The sequence below is a fragment of the Calidris pugnax genome, unplaced genomic scaffold (assembly GCF_001431845.1).
Source record: "Calidris pugnax isolate Ruff unplaced genomic scaffold, ASM143184v1 scaffold56, whole genome shotgun sequence".
Lineage (NCBI taxonomy): Eukaryota > Metazoa > Chordata > Aves > Charadriiformes > Scolopacidae > Calidris > Calidris pugnax.
The window spans coordinates 12,447,541-12,467,799 of NW_015090839.1; positions in this window are offsets into that span (position 1 = coordinate 12,447,541).

The following is a 20,259-nucleotide window of genomic DNA, read 5'->3' on the forward strand; positions in this document are numbered from 1 at the left end:
CACTCATTAATCACAGCTTTATCTGACAACAAAAAACAGTTATTTGTAGCATGAAATCATTATTCATAAATTTGTTATTATTTGGGTCCAAATGCAGTCTAGAAGAAAATAAATGTAATAAGCTGTTGTTATTCAACACTGTAATTAAGCCTCAATTCAGTAAGTGATGTCAACATATCTAACTTCTCCCAGCATGAGCACTGGTCCTTTCAACTAGATGCACTGTTTAAATCCTTGCTAAACTGTGTCTTATCTGAAGTAGTCTTCAGATATAACACAGGGGCATGTGATGTTTTTAATAACCTAGCCAAGAGGTGAATGCCAAACATGAGACATGGAACACTTCTGATTAAAAGGACTGGTCATAAGATACAGAGGGGAAAAAAAAAAAAGAAAAAAAAGCAGGAAAAAACCCCACACGAACGAACAAACAAACAAACAAAAGCTCACTCTGGAGGTACTTTGTGCAAATATTTCCCAAAGGACAGATAATATTCTTGTCACTTTCCTGTTTCTGTGTTTGGCTTGTGTTTCAGCTAGGTATAGATTTTAGTGAAGTCTTTAATTCCTTTAGATCTGGTGAAAGTTTGCATAACCTCCATGTTCAGTGAAATCATTGTGGTGACTTGTGTATTAGGAAGCTTCAGTAAGTGACAAAACATTTAGAACTGTTCGGAAAAAAATGGACATCAATGAGAATGTTAAATACAGAATACGTTACTGCTGTCTTTATTAAGCTGAAGCATACGATATATAGAAAGTTGTGCAGGTTCTGTTTTGATTCATTTTTTTCACAGAAATAGATAATTTCTGTAGCATTAAACATTTATTAACAAAGAAAAATGTGAATATCTGACCCATAGGAAAAATTTGATGTGATGGGAAATAAGGTAGTTTAATCTTGGTTTCTAGTGAGTTTGCTTGTGTGTTTCTCTTGCATTAACAACTTCTGTAATGTTAAGCTGATAAAGCAAACAGTTTTAAATAATGTTTGTATTATATATTTTATATATTATATTTGTATGTATTTCTTAAATTTATTTAAATTTAGCTGTTTTTAAAAAATATGCTGATCTTTCAATTTTATTTTAATTAAAAAGCTATGTTAGCTGTAATTTGCTATGAATAGATTTCGAAGACCTCCCATATTTAAAAAGCCTGAGTAGATTATGTGCTATGTTACACTTTCAGATAATACAACCTTAAATTTGTCTTTGAACTACTTGACCCTATAAACAGCCTTTCAGTTCATCCTTGTAAAAAGAGGGGAGTGGAAGACAGAAAAAAAGCTGTGTGGGAACTGAGAAAGGGTATATGAGATGCAACTCTATGTTGCCAGCTGCTTCCCTCTTCCTTTAGACATATCCCAGTGAATGATTGATATTTCAGATAATCAGGTGTTTACATTTAAAGTTACACTATACTACTATGTGCAGATGCATTTTAGCTCAATTTTGGGTTTTTTTGGGGTGGGGAGTTACCCAGTTTGTTGGAGACACTAAATGTTTGTCTGGCATTTTGCCAGTGGGGAGTTCCCTTATATTAATGTAAAACAGTATAACCCACAGAAGTAATACCACTAAAAATGTGGGTCTGATATGATAAGTAGTAACACCGTCAAACTAGACAGATTCAAGTGAAGTAAAGGTTTAAATGGTTGTTTGACACCATGGGTGCTCCAAAGTTCATTTACAGTGTACTGGTTCAAGTTCTGCTCAGATTGACAGTGTTTAAATCTTCCTATTATTTGATTGCTTTTGAGTGATGTCTCTGAAATAGTTTGCTGTCCTTTAGCTGAATATGTGTAATTGTAATATGAAATCATTTATCTCTGCTCTTCCAACTCACACTGTTGGCTACAGTATAATCAAATACAACATTCATTAACACTAATTCACTCTTCTGTCTGAAGCAGTATTTCTTACTAGACAAATACACCAAAGTGTATCAAAACAATTTTATGTGAACACCAATAAATTCTGCTATGCAGACTTATATGGAAATTTTCCTTCTGATGTCTGTGCTATTGTATTTTATGAATGAAAAGGTGACTTCTGTCTTCAGGGCTTTCAGATTTACTTTTCATGAAAATTAAAATCCCATTCTCAAAAAAAAAAGCATGCACACTGCACAGAAACAAATAATGGGGAGAATAATATGAACACAGGAAAAAAAAGGAAGATTTTAGCATTCAGAGACCTACATGTTTACAGAATAAACTTAACTATTTAGTTGCCTCTTCCAAAAATATTAAATAGAACTCTGGTATATTGCAAATAACTAATAAAATATTAGTTCATAATTAACAGTCTGATTTCAATTAATCCACAAACTAATGTGTTATTATTTATTTACCATGGACTATACTAAGCTATACTATATGCAAAAATGTGTAGGCATGTAAGTGGAAAGTGGATTATGCAGCACTTACAGGTGATAGCTTTCTGTGACAGAATGTTTAGCTCTAGTAGTTGCAAGACTGAAGAAATTGCTTCCAAAAATAATTTTAAAAATATACATTGTAACTCCTTGGATAGCATCTATTATTCACAGATAGGGTCATCTGTATCCTAAATCTTTCATCAGAGAATCAAAATGTTGTCTTTCTAGAAAATAGCAACATTTGCCCAAGCTTGAGTAAAATCACTTTAACACAGCCCAAATTAGTCCGTCTCTGAAAAACAAACTGCACCTTGAGGATCACATGGTATTTTCAACAATCACAGTAAAATGAGGGTGATAACAGACAAATCCCTCCGGCTACTGCATCTTTTCCTTCTCCTCCTTCCTCAGCACAGAGACCATATGATGGAACACGCAGAACCACAAATTACTGTAGTACGCGCTTCCTACTTAATAATGACATCCCATAAGTTAGCAAAAATCTGCCAACATCTGCAAGCTTCTCTGCACTGCTGTGAGCCAAAGTTAAAAATCATGTGTGACAGTGCTGTGGAAAATACAATTGATTCCATTCTGATTGTGTCAGTTCCAAACACAGACAATATTGATGATGCTGTACAGTAATCTTATTGGGCTTGGGCCCAACTGAACATTGGTCTTTGTCAACTCATTATTCCTCTATCAGAGGGATCTCACTAGATTGATCTTGCCAGAAGCTCTTGATGTGTCTCACAAATCACTGTTCTGCTGTTGGCAGGCAGATTCGAGTACTGCACGGTAATTGCTGGTTTTTTTTTCCTTTCCCCAGAAGGCAGTGACTACATATTGCAAGTCATTGTCATATGAGAGAATATAACCGTCCTAACAAGATAATGTAGTTAACTGTGCAGTACCCAACTGTGCCAAAAGATGTGGTCAAATCCTATATGTTACCAAAAGAGTAAAATTATTTCAAAAGGTAAACATTTTTTTTCCTTGTCACTCCTAAAATAAATAACCTAACTTTTTAGTTTATCAGTGTGAAAACAAGTTTGGATAAATTATATTATTTTAAACTGCAACCCAAACATGGAAAGATCTTGATAGGCCTCTTCCTATTTGTACATATAGAAACAAACCACATGTGAGTGTTTGCATGATCAATACTACACTGCAAACCTCAGACACAGACATTTGAGTATCTGACAAGAAGTGATTACAGCTTGGAGTTTTCTTTTACATTTTTATCCAAAGGAAAGAAACTTGTTGGCTCTTAAACTCTTCGTTTGTCCCTCCGAAAGATCCAGGCAGATAAACTGTAGTCTTTGGCCTGGGTAAACACTTTCTTTAAGATACTATCAACATATCCTCTGGCTAGTCTTAGAAGAACACAATGACAAAGCCAAATCAAAACACTTGATGCGCTGAGTCGGATGATCTGGATAATAGCAAGAGTCTGTACTGGAGTTTCTCCAGGGAAGCTTCAGCATATGCTGACTGAAGGAGCCACTGGCAGCCAGCTTCATTCCTGCAGAGCAAATGGGGAGGATAACAATGCTTGAACAGCAAAACTTAAGCACTCAGCTCTGGCTTCTTTCTCTCTCCCTGGATGACAGCTTTTCTGGGCAGGTACAGGGGCTGAGTAGCAGACAGAAGAAAATATGGCTGAAAAGAGCTGTGATTCCCAATTAGGAGGAACGGCTACAGAACTGAGTAAAGAGGACTTGAGGGACTTACACCTTACATTACTTTCCCCAATGCAAGGAAATTCAGCGATGCTGTTAGAAATAATTGTTGGTAAAAACCCTTACCAAAAATCATAGAACATTTCACCTTTAAATAACACTAAGATCTCATCCCCTATTGAAATACTCATATACTTATATGATCACTGCCAAAAGTTATATAAAGGCCACGATGGCAGCATAAATGACAGAGGTGATGAGAGTGTTTGAAGTTATGGGAATGGCAAAAGGATGCAAAGCCACAGTGATGGTTTTTATGTGACAGAGCCAAAGTTACTTGTGCAAGTGACAGGGGAATGTTTAAGAAAAGAAAGTATGAGATGATTCCACCTATAGGCAGCATACAGAGGCAGCATAAGATTATTCTAAGTTACTTAAGACAAAAATACGAAGCTCAAAGAAGAAAAAAAGAACAGTGTAAATGCAGGGCCAATGTTTTCCCCAGCAAGATGATGACTAAACTGAAGACCTATTGAGAATTTATATCATAAAGTCTCAGACCAGTAGGCCTGTTCACTTAAAAAAATGCCTGTAATTGTTTAAAGAAACTGCCTATAAATATGAAATTTTTATAGTAGTTTTCCTTGGGGGCTTAGTGATTTGCCTTGGCAGAATATGATTTTTGATTTAGAGTAGGAGGAAAATGTCAAAGCAGTTTTTAAAATAAAATTTATATCAAACTGAAAGCAACAAAGTAAAATAAACCAAAATGTTTAAAAATCAAATTAAGACTTTGAATAAAAGCCGTGATCATGTGACATATAGCTACTGAGTCCATTACATGATTCTGAGTGGGTGACTACTGACAGAAATTAGCACGTAGTTGTCCACACACCTAGAATGAATACCATATGCAAATTTGATGTTGAATCTTTCCTCTGACCTGAGTTGTGCCTAAGGTGTTAATGCAAGTAATTCTAAATGTAGTAGAGCCAGCAACAGGAAGATTCCAAACCTAACCATGAAGTAAATGTAATTTTCATTTTAAATATAAATAAATATAAATATATAAGTCAAGAACTTTTTTCACAACTTTTCCATGTCTCTTTTAATCGTATAATATATACTTTAATCTTCAACCAGAAAGTGAGTAAATGGTAGTTTCTTTTAATACTATGGCCTAACAGGCTGTCTATTCAGGCCAAGTGGTAGCCAGTAGCTGGAAGCTATTGCCTCAGACATCTTAAGATGACTCCACATGCTTATCCTTAAGCACCTAAAGCTTTGCCAGGATGCTACAGAGATAAGTCCTTTTGTTGGTGAGACTTAATTTTATAGTCCTCATTAAATGAAATCTACCCAACTCTAATGTTGGTAATGATGAGTTTACTGAATTCTTAATAGAACTTGAAATGGAATGTAATCATTTTACCTTTCCTTTTATTTTATCATTCACAGTTAGCCTCGCTGCAGGTTTATGAAGCATAGGACTTTGAGCTTCTATCTGTGAGGAAGCCCACATATACCACAGACTCTGTGGTCTGGGTAGTTTATGCATTTCACATTATACACATCTCTTTCAAAAGCTTCCTTGTTCATTATAATGCACTGATGTCATTATAATGCAGATGTCCACTGTAAGTGCAGAAGAGCTCTGAGGTCCACCACAGGAATCAAGAGGAGATTGCTCTCCTAGGGACTGAGTTCTCAGCTCAGCTTTTTATTCTGAAGGTACCATGCTGGTATAAAACCAGTGTAAGGAAATGGAGACTTAATCTCTTAACATTTACAGTGTTCTCATGGTAAACATTTTATTTTAGATATTTCTAAAAGTTTCATAATAAGAACCTCAAGGTTTTATGGTAACTTAAATGCATGCCTTATTGTGTTATAATACTGGTGGTATGATTTTACTTGTAACTTCAAGTAGAACTCTTGCACAAGAGTAATTTTGAGAGAAAGACCATCTCAACATGTGTATAGAGGGTATCTGTTAATTAAAACACTCAGGGAAGGGAAAAATAGATCCCAACCTTATCAACTCCTGAAACTTTATCCTCTAACAGGTGAGCTAAAAGAATGATGATAGGTACCAGCCTCATTAAGGTTCATCTGTAGGTTCTCTGTATAAGGCAACAATTAGAATCTAGCTAAACCCCAGACATGCCATTAATCTGATTTAATTCAGACAACGATGAAACACTAATGGTGGTGTGATCAGATCACTATAAATGAAAAGGTGAAGATTCAAAGGTAGGATAGTAACAGGAACATTACTAAGCACTAGCAAATTTCCCTTACAGACATCCATTCTGCTAAATATTAGTCACATTACAGCTGGTTAGTACACTTGGCACTTGAAGACTAAAGAGACTAATCAGATTGATCAGATATTTTCACCCTTTGTTCCTTGCTTTGGTTGCCTAATATTATATTTTTCCCTAAAAATTACAGACTGTGTATCATGGAATTCTTGCTCGATGGTTTTATTATATTCTCTTAGGAAAAACAAAACCAACAAACCCCCCCAAACAGACTGGAAAGGAGATACTTATTGTATGTGTGAAAGCAGCCTCTGCCATGTACTTCTATTAATGTCTCTTTATCTCTCTCTTTCTCTGGGAGTGTAGTAAATAGAGATATGCCAATTTCTATAATTCAGATAAGCAGTATGTTTTATTTTTAAATTTTTAATTCCTATTTCTTCTCCTATTTAATGATAAAAACTGAGCAGAATGCTCTATAACGCAATAGTAGAAACAGGATAATGACATAGCTGCTTTGATTTCTTAAACGATGCCTGAATATCAAAACACCAGACAGGAATAACTAGTAGGCAACCGCAGCACACTTATGTTTAGACAGGACAGTGGTTAAAGTAACTAATGTTTTGAGAAAGCTATGGTATTTAGTAACCAGACATGGTTTTCAGCACTTGATTTTCTGTTATGGAAATAGACCAAGTACTTTACTTTGCATTAACATCCATCAACACTCCTGTAAAATTCGAAGGGATTAAATTTTCAGAGCTCCTGAAAATCAATAACTTCATTTGTAACTGGAAGAGCTATGGATTTCTGAAAATCAGGACCCTGTCTGCATTTGGCAATTCTGACTCATGTATGGCTTAAAGACAGGAGGTGCTGCGTCTCCATCTTGTATTTGTTGGATTCTACCTGTCTCAGAAAAAGGCTGACTAGTGACTCTCCCTCTTCATTCAGATTCCCTGTGTTGCTTTGGTAATTCAGGGTTAATAAATTACATTCCAGTCTGGCCTTTCAGTTTCTAGTTTCAAAAGAAAGTACACTGTATACGAATATCTCACTGTGAGATACACATACTTCTTTTTAAAGTAGGGCAAGATAACTCAGAATATAATCGTTTATGAAAAATGTAGGTAAAATGATGTGAAAATCAGATTCACATTATTTGATGAGGAAACTATGATTCTTCAATACACAATGCTTCTAACATCAGTAAGAACTGTTCTTGTAAACTCTTGTATTATTAGTTTATCCAGCTGTGTCCCTGGCTGCAAGCATATAGTATTAAAGGTGAGGCTGAAAACTGGCAATGTCAAGTTTCATAGTGAAAACTGGTTTATCTTTTACTAACAATCTTAGCAATGTGCAGTGACCTGCCCTTGGAGTGGTGGTTTAACAACCTTTGCCCAAGCACTCTGTGGCTCTTCTTATATCTTTAATAGTTTACTTGATGGACTATGAAGAACTGCCAGATGACAGTTCTATTTCATTTTTGTCACTGCATGGCTCTCTGTTTTTCTTGCAGTCTTTTTCTCAAGGGCACAATTCTGTAAGTCAATGTGGCAATGTTCAAGATGGGTATTGCTCTTTCAGCTACTGTATCTTGATGCAGTATGTGCAAGTCTCAGACATGTTGAGATTTCAGGCCTTCAGAAAAACAAAATCATGTGGAATTTTATATATTCTCACATCCTTCACACTGAAAATAAACAGAAAACATGGGATGTGGATATTATATTAGGAAATTAGTTGAAAAGACAGTCTAAACCACAATGATTATTAATGAATTATCAAGCAAAAGGTATCCCTTTATATACATTAGGAAAATGAGCTTCCTCATTAGAAATGTCTATGCCTTTGCTGACAGTGCACAGAGGGGAGCAAATAAAAATGAAGAGCAGAAAGTGTGAAAGGAGGAAACCAAACTGACTAGACACTCCTGTCCATTTTTTCAAAGAGCATCCAACATTTCATAAATTTCTCTGCATGACATGTTACACGTACAAAAATCTATACTAACAGTTACAGCATAGATTTGCATATATAAATGCAGGAATTAAAGGTAGGTGCATCTGTTTATATAAGTGAATTTCCATTTATTTGTGCAAAGCAGTAGATTTTACTCTTTGAGATGGTTTCAGGTGCATATGTTGTGGGAGCACATTTTGCTATACTTTGTTGCATGTCTATTTCCATTTTGACTTTCAGGTTACGGCTCATCACATGGAGGCTCAAGCCTTGATAGCTACCTTCATGTCAATAGACATTTTATAACCACTTAGATGGCAGTAAAACATGGTTTGCTAAACAAGATACAGAAAAACTCATATTTAACATATGCAATGGGATTCATAACACATCTGCTGATATTCTACAAAAATGAACAAAGTTAAAGTGTTTTTTCTGTGATTAATTCCTTGCGATTACGTCTATGTCAGCCTTATGCTATTAACTGGCCTCTACCCTTATTTTAAGTTCAGTACTACTGAACCTCTCCCCTCATGAAGAGATGTGATGGGCACAGGTCTATCCCATTCTCTGTTCCACACTGGAGTATCAGAGGAGGAAAACCAAGTCCCTTGTCGTTCATGTAGAACAGGAAGCATAGCAAGGAAGCACAGACCTTGGGACCAACACATAACAGTTTTCTCCTTGTGCCATACACAAAGTGCTCTTTGAAAGTAGTTTTTCATGGTTTTTTGGGTCTCATATGAAAAATGTCAGTGAAATGTCTGGGGCAATATAAATTATGACGCGGGGTTTGCAAGCTCATCTTTTAGTTTTAGACCATGAGGACAAAAACCTTATTTTTTAATATGGAAGTGTGGAGTTTGACGAAATCCTAGTCCTAGTTTGACTCTTAGGAACTGAGACTTGCATTGATTGGTTTGTGTCTGTGTCATTTTTTTATAAACTAGATACACTAACTAAACTAACCAAGATATCTGTGGTTGCACTATAAATGCAGATTTCTACTTTTATGGACAGTGCACTCATTTTATTCATCTGAGTATTTTTCTCCTGCTCCATTAACTGGTATTGTATGAGAGACATGTCTCTTTCTCTTTGTGCAAATATCATCCTATCCTCCAAGTGATAGCAGAGTCACAGTTTTCCAGCTATCCATTAACCTACCTACTCATACTGGACATCCTGGACACAGAGGAAAAAGTGATAGGCTATGTCGTCTTATGTCCATTACATGTTTTCCAAAACTTCCTATGACACTTGATTGTTCCTCAGTGAATATATTTTGTTTTGTGTTGATTGTATGTGTATAGTCTTTAAATTTATTGAATGCTTTATTTATCCTTCCATTTCAGTTGGGTATTTTGTGCAATCTAAATATATATATGTGATATATATATGTATTATATACAGATTAAAAAAACCTGATAATCATCTGGGGCAGAAAAGTTAGTCTGAAACCAGACTTTCCGAATCAGTGCAGTGTATCTGATGTTGTAAGTAGCACTACAAGAGAATGTATACAAGAGGGCTTGTATGTCTTTTCAAGTAAAGTAGACACAATACCTTAGCTCTGAGATACCACTGATGCTTATGCTAATGATTTGGCTGATGGAAACTGTGCTTCTTAAGCAACCCAAAGTAAGCAGCTACACAGGATTAGAATTCAAAATGCTCTTGACAAAGAAGCGCTGTTTTCTGAAATAATAAAGTGAATGTCTTCAGAAGCACAAGAAGTTATGCTGGAATACTAGCTCATAAATACAGAATAGAGAATAAATAGCTATGTTATAAGAATTTTTTGCAGAAATAAATCTAGTGTTTGTAGTTAGTCATAAACTGGTGTTATGAGTAGCACGGCAGTACAAAAAAGGGGAATGCCATAGAAAGTATTGCAGGACGTGATAATTCTAGGCTTGTAGTTAGTGCTAGTAGAACCCAGTTGGAATAGGACATGTGGTTTTGGTACTGCAGGCAAGTGATGAATCCATGGGACAGTCTAGAGGAGAGCAAGAAGAACAATCAAAGGTCTGGAAAGCGTGGCCTGTCACACCAAAGAGGAAAACAAAAGGAAGAATTTACTCTCTTGTTGTCCATTGTAGAAAAGAAATTCACTTAAATTGCAGTAAGGAGAGTCAGATTAGGTATTAGGAGCAATATTCTTAAAGTAGAACACATCACCTTGAAAGGCAGCAGCATCCATACGACTGGAACTTTCCAAGAGCACACTAGGCACACATCTCTCAGGAGTAACACAGGTTTAGCTGGTTCTGCTATGGAGCAGTGGAGAGAATATGCTGGCTTTTTGATGTCTCTAACACACAGATGCTATAGGGCTTATTGAATTTACTGTATCCTGACAAACCTAGATTTGTTAGAACCCCATTAAGCCAAATTTTCTGTTTGATTGTTTACTACAATAGTGCTAAGGGGCCATCCAAGAACCCACATGCTGGGCAAATGAGTAATGCTGTTTTGCAACAGCACCAAATAGTTTACCATTTTAGTGGATAGCATAGGTGTGGGATAGCAGAAAGAACTGTAAAACATACTAGGAAACACAGAGTTAACTTGAAAACATTTATCTTTTAAAAGCATTGTGTCCATTTTGATCACTTGCAAAATGTGATTGCCACAATTCTAAGTGTCTTAGAACAGATATCTGTATGGTACTGAACAACCGCAACAGGAAGTGAAATTATTATGTACAAATATCTAAATATCTATTGTTTGACACCAACTTCCTTGTTCTGCATTCACATAGCATCTTGGCTGGTGTTTCTGAACATTATCACAATAGAAATCACATATGAAATGCTGCACCTTTTGAACGTGAATAGCAATAAATCATAAAATAAGTACTTTAACAAGTAATTAAAATCACAAGATTTAGATGTTGAGGCTTGTCTGAACAACTGTCCCTAACCTCAGGTGTGTGCCTGAAGGTTATGTAGAACAGAAATCTTAGGGAAAAGTCTTTCTTGGGAGATTTAATGTACAGCTGGCTTTACATTAGTCTTGAAAGCAGAATACAACTAATCACGTTTTATTGCTTTTCTTGTCTCAATATAAGTTAATATTTTTAAAGCATTCATCGTTTTCTTGCCTAGCACGAGGCTTGATTCTTTCAAAAAGTCACAAAACATTAAAATAGTGCTAGAAAGAATATCAGCTAAGCAAATGGCTGTAAGCACTCTATCTAGCCATTTTGCATTTTCTGAAATGTTATGAGGACCAGGTTCTCAAATAATATAACTTGACATCGGTGTCATTTGTCTTGTAAGATCTATGCCAAATTACGCCCACTAAGGAGCTTTCCTTATGTTTTCCAAATTCTTAAGGAAGAGGGAAGGGCTTAAGTGAGTTTTGCGATTAACTGATATGAAAGTTTAAAAAGAAATAAGGATGGTGGTCAGGTTGGCTTTCATAGTCATCAATAAGAAATAGGTGATCAGTTGCCCTATTGTCATTTTACTGCAATTGGCGGTGCTATTGCTCACAACACATGGTATGTGACACCTGTCATGTTGATCTGCTGTGGCAGTTACATCAGGAGGAACAAGAAAGTATTAGCATAACATTTCCAACACGTATTAGACTTTGGAAATTTACAGCTGAAATATGTGGGTCATAGCTCACAGTCACTTGATTTCATAATGTTTTACATATCCCCAAGATGTTTGGAAGTCATATACATTCCTCAAACTGGTATTTTTAATATATTTGACAGTCTCAAATCTTCTGTGGATGGGATAACATTTAACATGCACAATGTGAAAATACATATTCATAATACACAATCTAAAGTATTATAATTTCAGTTTATTCATGTCTGTGAGAACATGGCAGGTGAAAGATGGATAGAGGAGGTTAAGTGATGTTCTTCTAGATTTGCTATGATGTGTAATATAAAAGAGACCCATTAAATTATATATCTTATTTATGGAGAAGGAGAAGTAGCCCCTACGGATTGTCAAATACCATACGAAATATCGCCAAGCATAGTAATGTGTTCTTGCTAATAGGTCCATTGTTTGTCTGGGACCAAGTCATAAAATAGATATTCAAAAGATATTTAATGTTTCTCTATATTTTGAAGCCATTTGCTGGGTTATATATTTATTTATTTATTAAAGTAGTACTTCTTCATTATATTTTTATGGGATTCAAATAATTTTAAAGGTAAAAATATATGCAAAATAGGTTGTCAGCCTGTCAGTTTGCAGCAAAATATTAAAATAGATTTTGGATTATGAATTATATTTACAAAGCTGTTAGGCTTTGATAACTTTCGTTCCTTTAATGAATCACTAAAGCACAGTTAGTTAAACTATTGGGAAGCGCTTCACAGCATAAAAGCGCAACAAAACTGGCAATATTAGATGCTCTTTAGTTTCAAGACATCAACCATTCCACCACTTATAGAATATGTCCCCACTTGCCTTTCCTAGAAATGGTGTAACGAAAAACGAAAAAACCCAAATGACCGAAAGCATTTGGGCAGTATAAGGTCATCTACATTGCTTTGGTCTTCAGCATGTGCAAAAGGAGACTTTAATTTCCAAAACTATTCATCCAACATATTTAATTAGAAAGAAAAACTCAGACTAACAGGGCTAATCAGAAAACAACTTGTTCACAAGATAAAGCATAAATCACAACTACTTAAGCAAGAAAAATCTTCATTTTTTTGTATTTATCAACCAAACACTTATTGGTTTTAGTTTATTGACTTTGGTTTATTTAATTTTTTCATATAAAAGAGATTTTTCGTATTTGAAATGACCAAAGAATTTTTTGCAGTGTCTTAAAGAATCAAGTCTGACTCTAAATTATCATGATTTAAGAACAAAAAATATCATAAAGAAATAGAATTTATGTAAGACACCATGCAGTTATTTCATAATCATCTATTTGCAGGACCAAACACCATCCCAGCTTTTGCAACTGCTCTACACCCAGGACATGCATTGCACTTGGTAACACTAAAGGGAATGTCTCGGATCACCTAACTCCACACTGCCTCATGAAATACGGGTTTCTCCACACATAACATTCAGTTTCCTCTGGCAGAGCCAGAAGTCTGGGCTTACAATTTTACTGGTAAAATAATTCTGACTTTGTTTGGCATTCTTAGAAGCAGTCACACATAGAAGATGAAGGTTTGTGATTCATCTCCTGATGTCCAAATTTCTTTTGTAATTCAGCTGAAAAATGGCATTGGACAATAAAGCCTATATATTGCACAATTTTGGACTTGCTGGCATTATACATTTAAATTTTATGGGCTTCTAGCTGTACAAGGGTGACAGCAAAAAAAATTCTGTCTTTTCATCTGCCCGTGAGCCTGACCTGTGCATTCCTGAAGCTACCAGAATCCAGTTCCCATCTGTCACTGAGTCCAGTGTGGAACTTCACCAGTGCCTGCCACTGACATCTCCCCAGGAGCTTGCTATGGTTTTCTATATATCTGTATACATTGTACCTATTTAATTATTTCCTTTTTATTTTATTATTAATATTTCATTGAAGTACTTTAGTTTTTTCTAAACTCATAACTCTTTTTATGTCTCTTCTTCCTTTCCTTGAAGTGAGAGGTTGGGGAGATCATCTGTCATTTTGTCATTCGCCAACCCATCCCAAACTGCAACAAGGTACTTTATTGTAAAATTATGATTCTTGTGTTCTGACATAGTTGCTATTATGTCCTTGCTTTAGGGTGTGCTCTCATGGTATGACTTAGCCTTAACTTCAGTGTCAGGTCTGATGTTGAGTTTTCCACTGCCTTTACAAGATTCCATCTAGCTGCCTTTTTTTTCCCCCCGTCTTAGATTTGTACTTAATTCACCCATGCAATTTCACTTCTTTGCATGTGTGATACCTGTGTGACCTCTGCACATTGAGGTTGTATGCACCTCAGCTTTGTGGTGGAGATGTTTTTAATTTCCCTGTTCTTTGTCATGTTTAAGACCTTTTCCCATGAAATTGTCCTTGGTTTTTTTTGGGTTTTTTTTTGTTGTTTTTTTTTAACAAGATATGAGAAAGTAATCATTTTCCATGAGTCTTTAATCCCACTTTCTTGATAATAGCATTTTTTGACATGCTCTTTGAGTGAATGATTTGCAGAAGGGAGAGTATAGACCCGTAAATAGCTCATTCATATTACTGATCATGATGTTTCCTAGTGGGAAAAAAAAATATAAAAGAAAATTATGCTAATACTTCCAATTGTTCACCATTACTTTCCTGTATTTCTTGTTTTCTGTTTAACCTCTATATATCCCCTTTGTATGCTCTGGGTCCAGAAAAAAACCCAAACAACCCAATAAAATACTTAAAATGGTTATTTATATAAAACCTTTATCTTTCTGTCTGGAATTCAGCTAAAGTGAAAAAGCTTTCCTTGAGCCTCACCAGAAGAAACAAATTTGCTTTGTTTACCTGCACACTTTCTGTGTGAAAACAGAAGTAAATCTTTTCTTCTCCATCTGCAGTTCTGTATGTCCCTATAAAATGCTGGCAGAGCAGCAGAGTAGCAGAGTCACATGAGCAGTTGCTCAATTACTTGGGCACCATCCTGAAACTGCTTTAGGCAAGGGGTACAACAAGAATTGTGGTGTCATAAGCATGATACAAAAACTTCTGCTGATTGTTAGAGGCATTGCTTACACAAGCTGCTTGCTTTTCTAACCTAACTGGAAGCAAAGTAAACACAATGGTGAACTGTTTAAATCTTCAAAGCAGAAAATTTCAGCTGAAACTTTCAAAAATGTTGCTGTTCAGGTAGTGGGGTATTCCCAATGAGGCACTCATTTACTTTAACAAAAAAAAATGGAAGCGGAAGGCTATTTTTCTCCCTCCTCTGTATTTAAAGCCTTCCAATAATATTTCTGTTTCACCACTACTTGAAATTTTATTGCATACATGGCGTCTGCTGGCAAGTTGGAATGAAACTCCGAGACACCAGAAGAGAACCAGACCTTCTTTAGTGTCTGAAAGCCAGCTCCAAATGCCTGAGCAAACATCCCATTGTACACACAGGGTCCCTGGTGAGAAACCCGGCTCCAGGAGAGAGTCCTTCCCACTGCAAGGTTTTGTGGGGAAATTTATGAGCCTGTCATTCTATCAGTTGAAAGGGTTTCCGTTTTTGGCCTGATGCTGTGAGTTTAATATCTAAAGTTTTCGAAGGGAAGTGATTTGTTTCATTTTGCTTAGGCCTTTATGTGGCTGAATTATATTTCAGTAATCCCCAGTATCCATAGCTACAGTACTTTCCCACTGACACAGCAACACTTCCTGATGAAGTTTCCCCATAACTCAGCCAGCAAGCTTGTCTTAACTCCAGCTTCTGTTTCTCCAGTTAAAGCTAATTGCACTTATACAGCACCGGGCTTTCCACTTCCTCCTTTTCTTGGGGCGCACAATTGCCAAGAAGATCGATATCTGCCAGAAAAAAAAAAAAAAAGAAATCCTGAAAGTTGGTGCCAATTAACAAAACAAATGAGTACCCGGCAGATCAAACCTGCTCTTACTCAACAGAAAGGTGGTGTAGGAGTAAATAAAGGGCAGCACTTAACCACTGGCAGAAGGGGAGGGCATATTGTTTTACCAGGGAATGCATTTCTGCTTTGCGTTACTGAGTAAGACCATGCACTTTCTCCCCTTCAGACCCTGCCCACAGTGCCTAATTAATTCACATCAATTTTGAAAGAATACATGATTAGCTGTCCTAAGGCTAAGCAGTAGCATATTGAGTCACACGCTAGAAGGCCTAGTTTGGGCACTGGCTCAGGATGGCAGGATCCTTGCCAACATAAGAAGCTAAATTGGTTGCAGGGCAGGGGGTGGGGGGCTTGCCAACTAACTGCCTCGCCTCATGGCACCATCTGCCAATTTGTAGACTGATGTTGGCATCAGATCTGAAAGAGCCACTTATCCACTTGTACAGCTATAGGCCACAAGAGTGAAAGGAGAAATGTTTGAAAATAAGGAGGAAGTTGACTAAAAAGCGCATCTTGTCTAGCACAATGCCTGTCAAGTTACTGCCTACAATACTTTATCATAAGATATGGGTATTTCTTAAGAAATAAAGAAACAAATCCATGATTATCATATCTCCATGCCTCAGATTGAAAACCTTAGGTAAGGTTAATGCTCCCAGATGTAAAGAGTTACCTGTTTCACACATATAATGGCACATGCAATACTAAAATCCCTCCAATCTTATCCTCTGTGAGGTAGCTTCCAAAACCTAGAAAGAATTATTTGCTTCTACTTCAGGCCTTCAAAAGTAGTCAGGCAAGTAGAAAAACATGATTAAAAGAATATAAATTAATTTTAAAGTTACTTTAGGGGTAACCTGGATAAGAACCAGGTGTTTCCTGAAGGATATTGTGTTCTTTGAAACCATTCCTTTTCTTAGGGCCTACCTCAATTCAACATTATGTCAACAGTATTCTAGCAGCTTGCACCTGACCTGGAATCCTTCATTCTTTTCCATCTAAAAAGAAAACTGAACCGAGGCTTTTTAGATGCCCATCTCTGTGTAATGATTTGTATCTCAGGTTCAATTCAACCCGATGATGGTGAGAGACCTATAAATGTTGATGGTAAAGACAAGATCATATACTATTAGGAGGACAAGGTACTCATAAAGATGTAAAAATAGTAATTGTTTCATTGTTTAGGTGCTCCATTTATTTCTAGACATGGTTCTGACCTTGACTTCATCTACACAGCTTTTAAGTTCTGACCTGGAAATCTGAGAGACCCTTTTTTGCTTTGTAGCCCATATGGAAAAATGTCAGCAAAAAAAGGGAATCCCTGGAGTAAAAAGAGAGCCTGCAGGAGTCTAAAAAAATGTAACATCACAGAAAACTTATTTCCTTGCAATTTCTTATTGCAGAAGGCTAACATGAGCCCTGTTTGTCTTTGACTTTTTTGGAACACTGTGCAAGATCCATTTAGTTTCATAAATATAGTAGCTTGAGATCAGCAAGTCCTACCACCCTAAAACTTTTCCCTAAAATAAGAAGAACTATGAAATCCAATCTGAGAGAGACGGAACATATCGCACCTCCTTCCCCTTTCCTGAAAAATCCTATGCTTTTATACAATTACATTTCTTCATTTTGATTACTGAAATGTCCTGGTAGCATTCTCAGGTTGTATGCAGGTAGATGAGCTCCAGTACTCCCTTGAAGTCTGCACTTGCAGGACTGCTTAACAGTGGCAACTTCAGTCACATGAGGATCCCACCAAGGAAGAGGACATCTTCCCTCATGTGGAATCACTGCAAGAGGTCTGCACCAGCCCATGATGGGAGGCTACGCAGCTCATATTTCTACTTGACACCTTGTTCATAAATTGGCCCCTAGAGGCCATGGGTAACTGTCTTAAACTAGAGCAGCCTAGAGCAAAGTGCCTGAGGCTGCTTCAGTTCCCACCCCAGCTGATCTGGCACTAGGAAAGTCCTAAGACTACAGAAAAACAAAACCACCTCTGTACAATCCCCACCCTGCAGTGAGTGCTGAAATAAGCACTCAAAACTCAGTGAAGGATTTTGGAAAGATAGATAAACAGACCTCCAGAGCAATATTTATTGCTCATTTTGTTTCTTTTAATGATTTTTATACATGATAATGTAACCACAAAAGCACAAAAATGTTTATATACTTTGCATTCTTGAGGTTCTACCATCTGCTGTCCCCCAGTTCACTTGTATTGTATTTTGTGTATGTTCCGTCCTGAGCACACACCATGTATATTATTTATTAATCACTAATTTTTTTTCTGTGTTTTAAGCTACATTTTACCTGCACATATTTACTATGCTGGTTACAGCTTGTAGGCATCTGTAGTGTCCTTGGAGGATTAACGTTTTCTTTCCAGGGTATTACATTAGACCTATTAAATTATTTTCAAAAGACATTCAAAAATGGTATAGATCGGGGTGGGAAAAGGCATGCAGCCTCTTTAATATTAAATGATAAGTATTAATATTTAATGGAGTAAAAGATACATCTTGGTTTATGTTGCTGCTTACAGGAAAATGGGTGATGTTAATCTGCACTGAGTTACCTAAAGAATAGTCAAAGTGATGAAAAATACAAAAACATAATGTGGTGAAATATCATAACTCGAATGTGTCATATACCCTCTTGTTGTTAAATCTGGTAGAACAAATAGAATTTTTTTCTCAGATTTATAAAAAAGTTTGGAGGAGCCACAAAAGCATGTGTGAGTTTGAGTAAAAGTGTCTGTCACTAAGGTGACAGGATCAAAACAGCAAGATATAAGCCATTATATCTCATTTCAGAGGACATGAGAAAGTTATTTAAGTGAAAATTCTTACAATTAAGAGATAGGAACTTTCACTAATGTGATTATTTTGGCCAACAGTGTTCAGCAGGAAAATCTTACTGTCAATGTTTCTATGTTCAAACCGAATGAAACTAAAATTAGCGGACTAAAGGGGAAGTCAGAGAGAAAACAGAAATGTGGAAGCAAACAGGTTATGGTGTAACGAAGGTGTGAATGTGACCCAAGAAGACCAAGAAGAAACTTAGTATAAGCAGTCACAAAGCACCCTTCACACAGCTCTTCTGCGCCTACCAATTGCAGCACATATGGTCCTTTAGCAGAGGGTCTCAGAACAGCGGGTTAGTTTACATACCATATGTATGCAATTGGTAAGCACAACGGGGTTGCGTTAAGGTTATTGCATCTGCCCTAATTCGGAATTCCCTTGTATTTTTAGGTTTATGTCGGACAGTAATGTTATTTTAACAGCTTTTGTGTTAAATTTCACATGTTTTTTTAAACAACATTATAGCTTCCTTTATTTTCTTTTTATTAATTTTGACTTTGTAATAGGGTCTCTGGAGACTTAAAATTGAAACACGTTGCAGAATGATGGCTGTTAGAAGTTCCATACTACCAGGAATGATTATCAGCTAAACCTCGTGCTGTCTGACTGCTATCTATTTAACTGAGTACTCAGTATTTCACATTTCCAGTATTTTCAGAGTGTGTGTGATCTGTGGATTATTTACAAACGAATTCTTGGAAATATTTTTTTGTTCTGAATATCTATCAGAGATAGAGATTGTCTATGGGAGTTCAGTAATACAAAAACAAGCAGTTTAGGTTCAACAATGTGGTCACTGATTATATCTATTTTGTACATAATGAAACCTTTACAATCAAGTTGGATATTTTACAATAACATCAAAAATTCATCTTCTACCGGCATTTTCAACAGCTATCTAAAATATTAATGGCAAATAATCTTATGTGGAGCTTAGGAAAAAGTACTTAAGAGTTATGGGCAACATTAAAAGGTATTTTTTCAAAAATTTCATAACAATGTGGAGGAATTTTGCACTATTTTTTGTATTTTGTAATCAGGATTCATGTAAAGAAAATTAAATTGTCTGGAAAGAAGGGTTTAATAGTCTCCAATGTATACACAAATGTTCTGCTAATAATAAATCTGTTGCTTGACTTATTTTATTTTTATCTACCACCACACACAGGAGACAAGTAGTGCTCTAATATGCAGATTGCAAGGTGAAGTATACTTCAAACAATAACTTGTAGCAGTTACTGGAACAGTTTAAGCATTGGTTTACCTCTGACTTCCTAGTGCCAGGATTAATAGTGTCTGGCAATTGCATCAATATGGTGAAAGCAACAGGAGATGGCAAGCACATTCACCTAACACATTTCAAGCATAGCTTAAACTCTTTTGTAAATGCCTTTAATGTTAGACAAACAATGGAAAATTACTATCCTTGCACTGAAAAGCTGTGGTTACTTCACCTTCCTTCCAAAGAGAGTGAACTCCTGCAAAGTTTAACACAGGCCAGTAACGTAGTTTTTTAAAAGGTAAAGTAAGAAATATTCAGACAGTGAAATTCCATAGCTTGTGATGACAGGCTAGAAAGCTACTGGAGCTG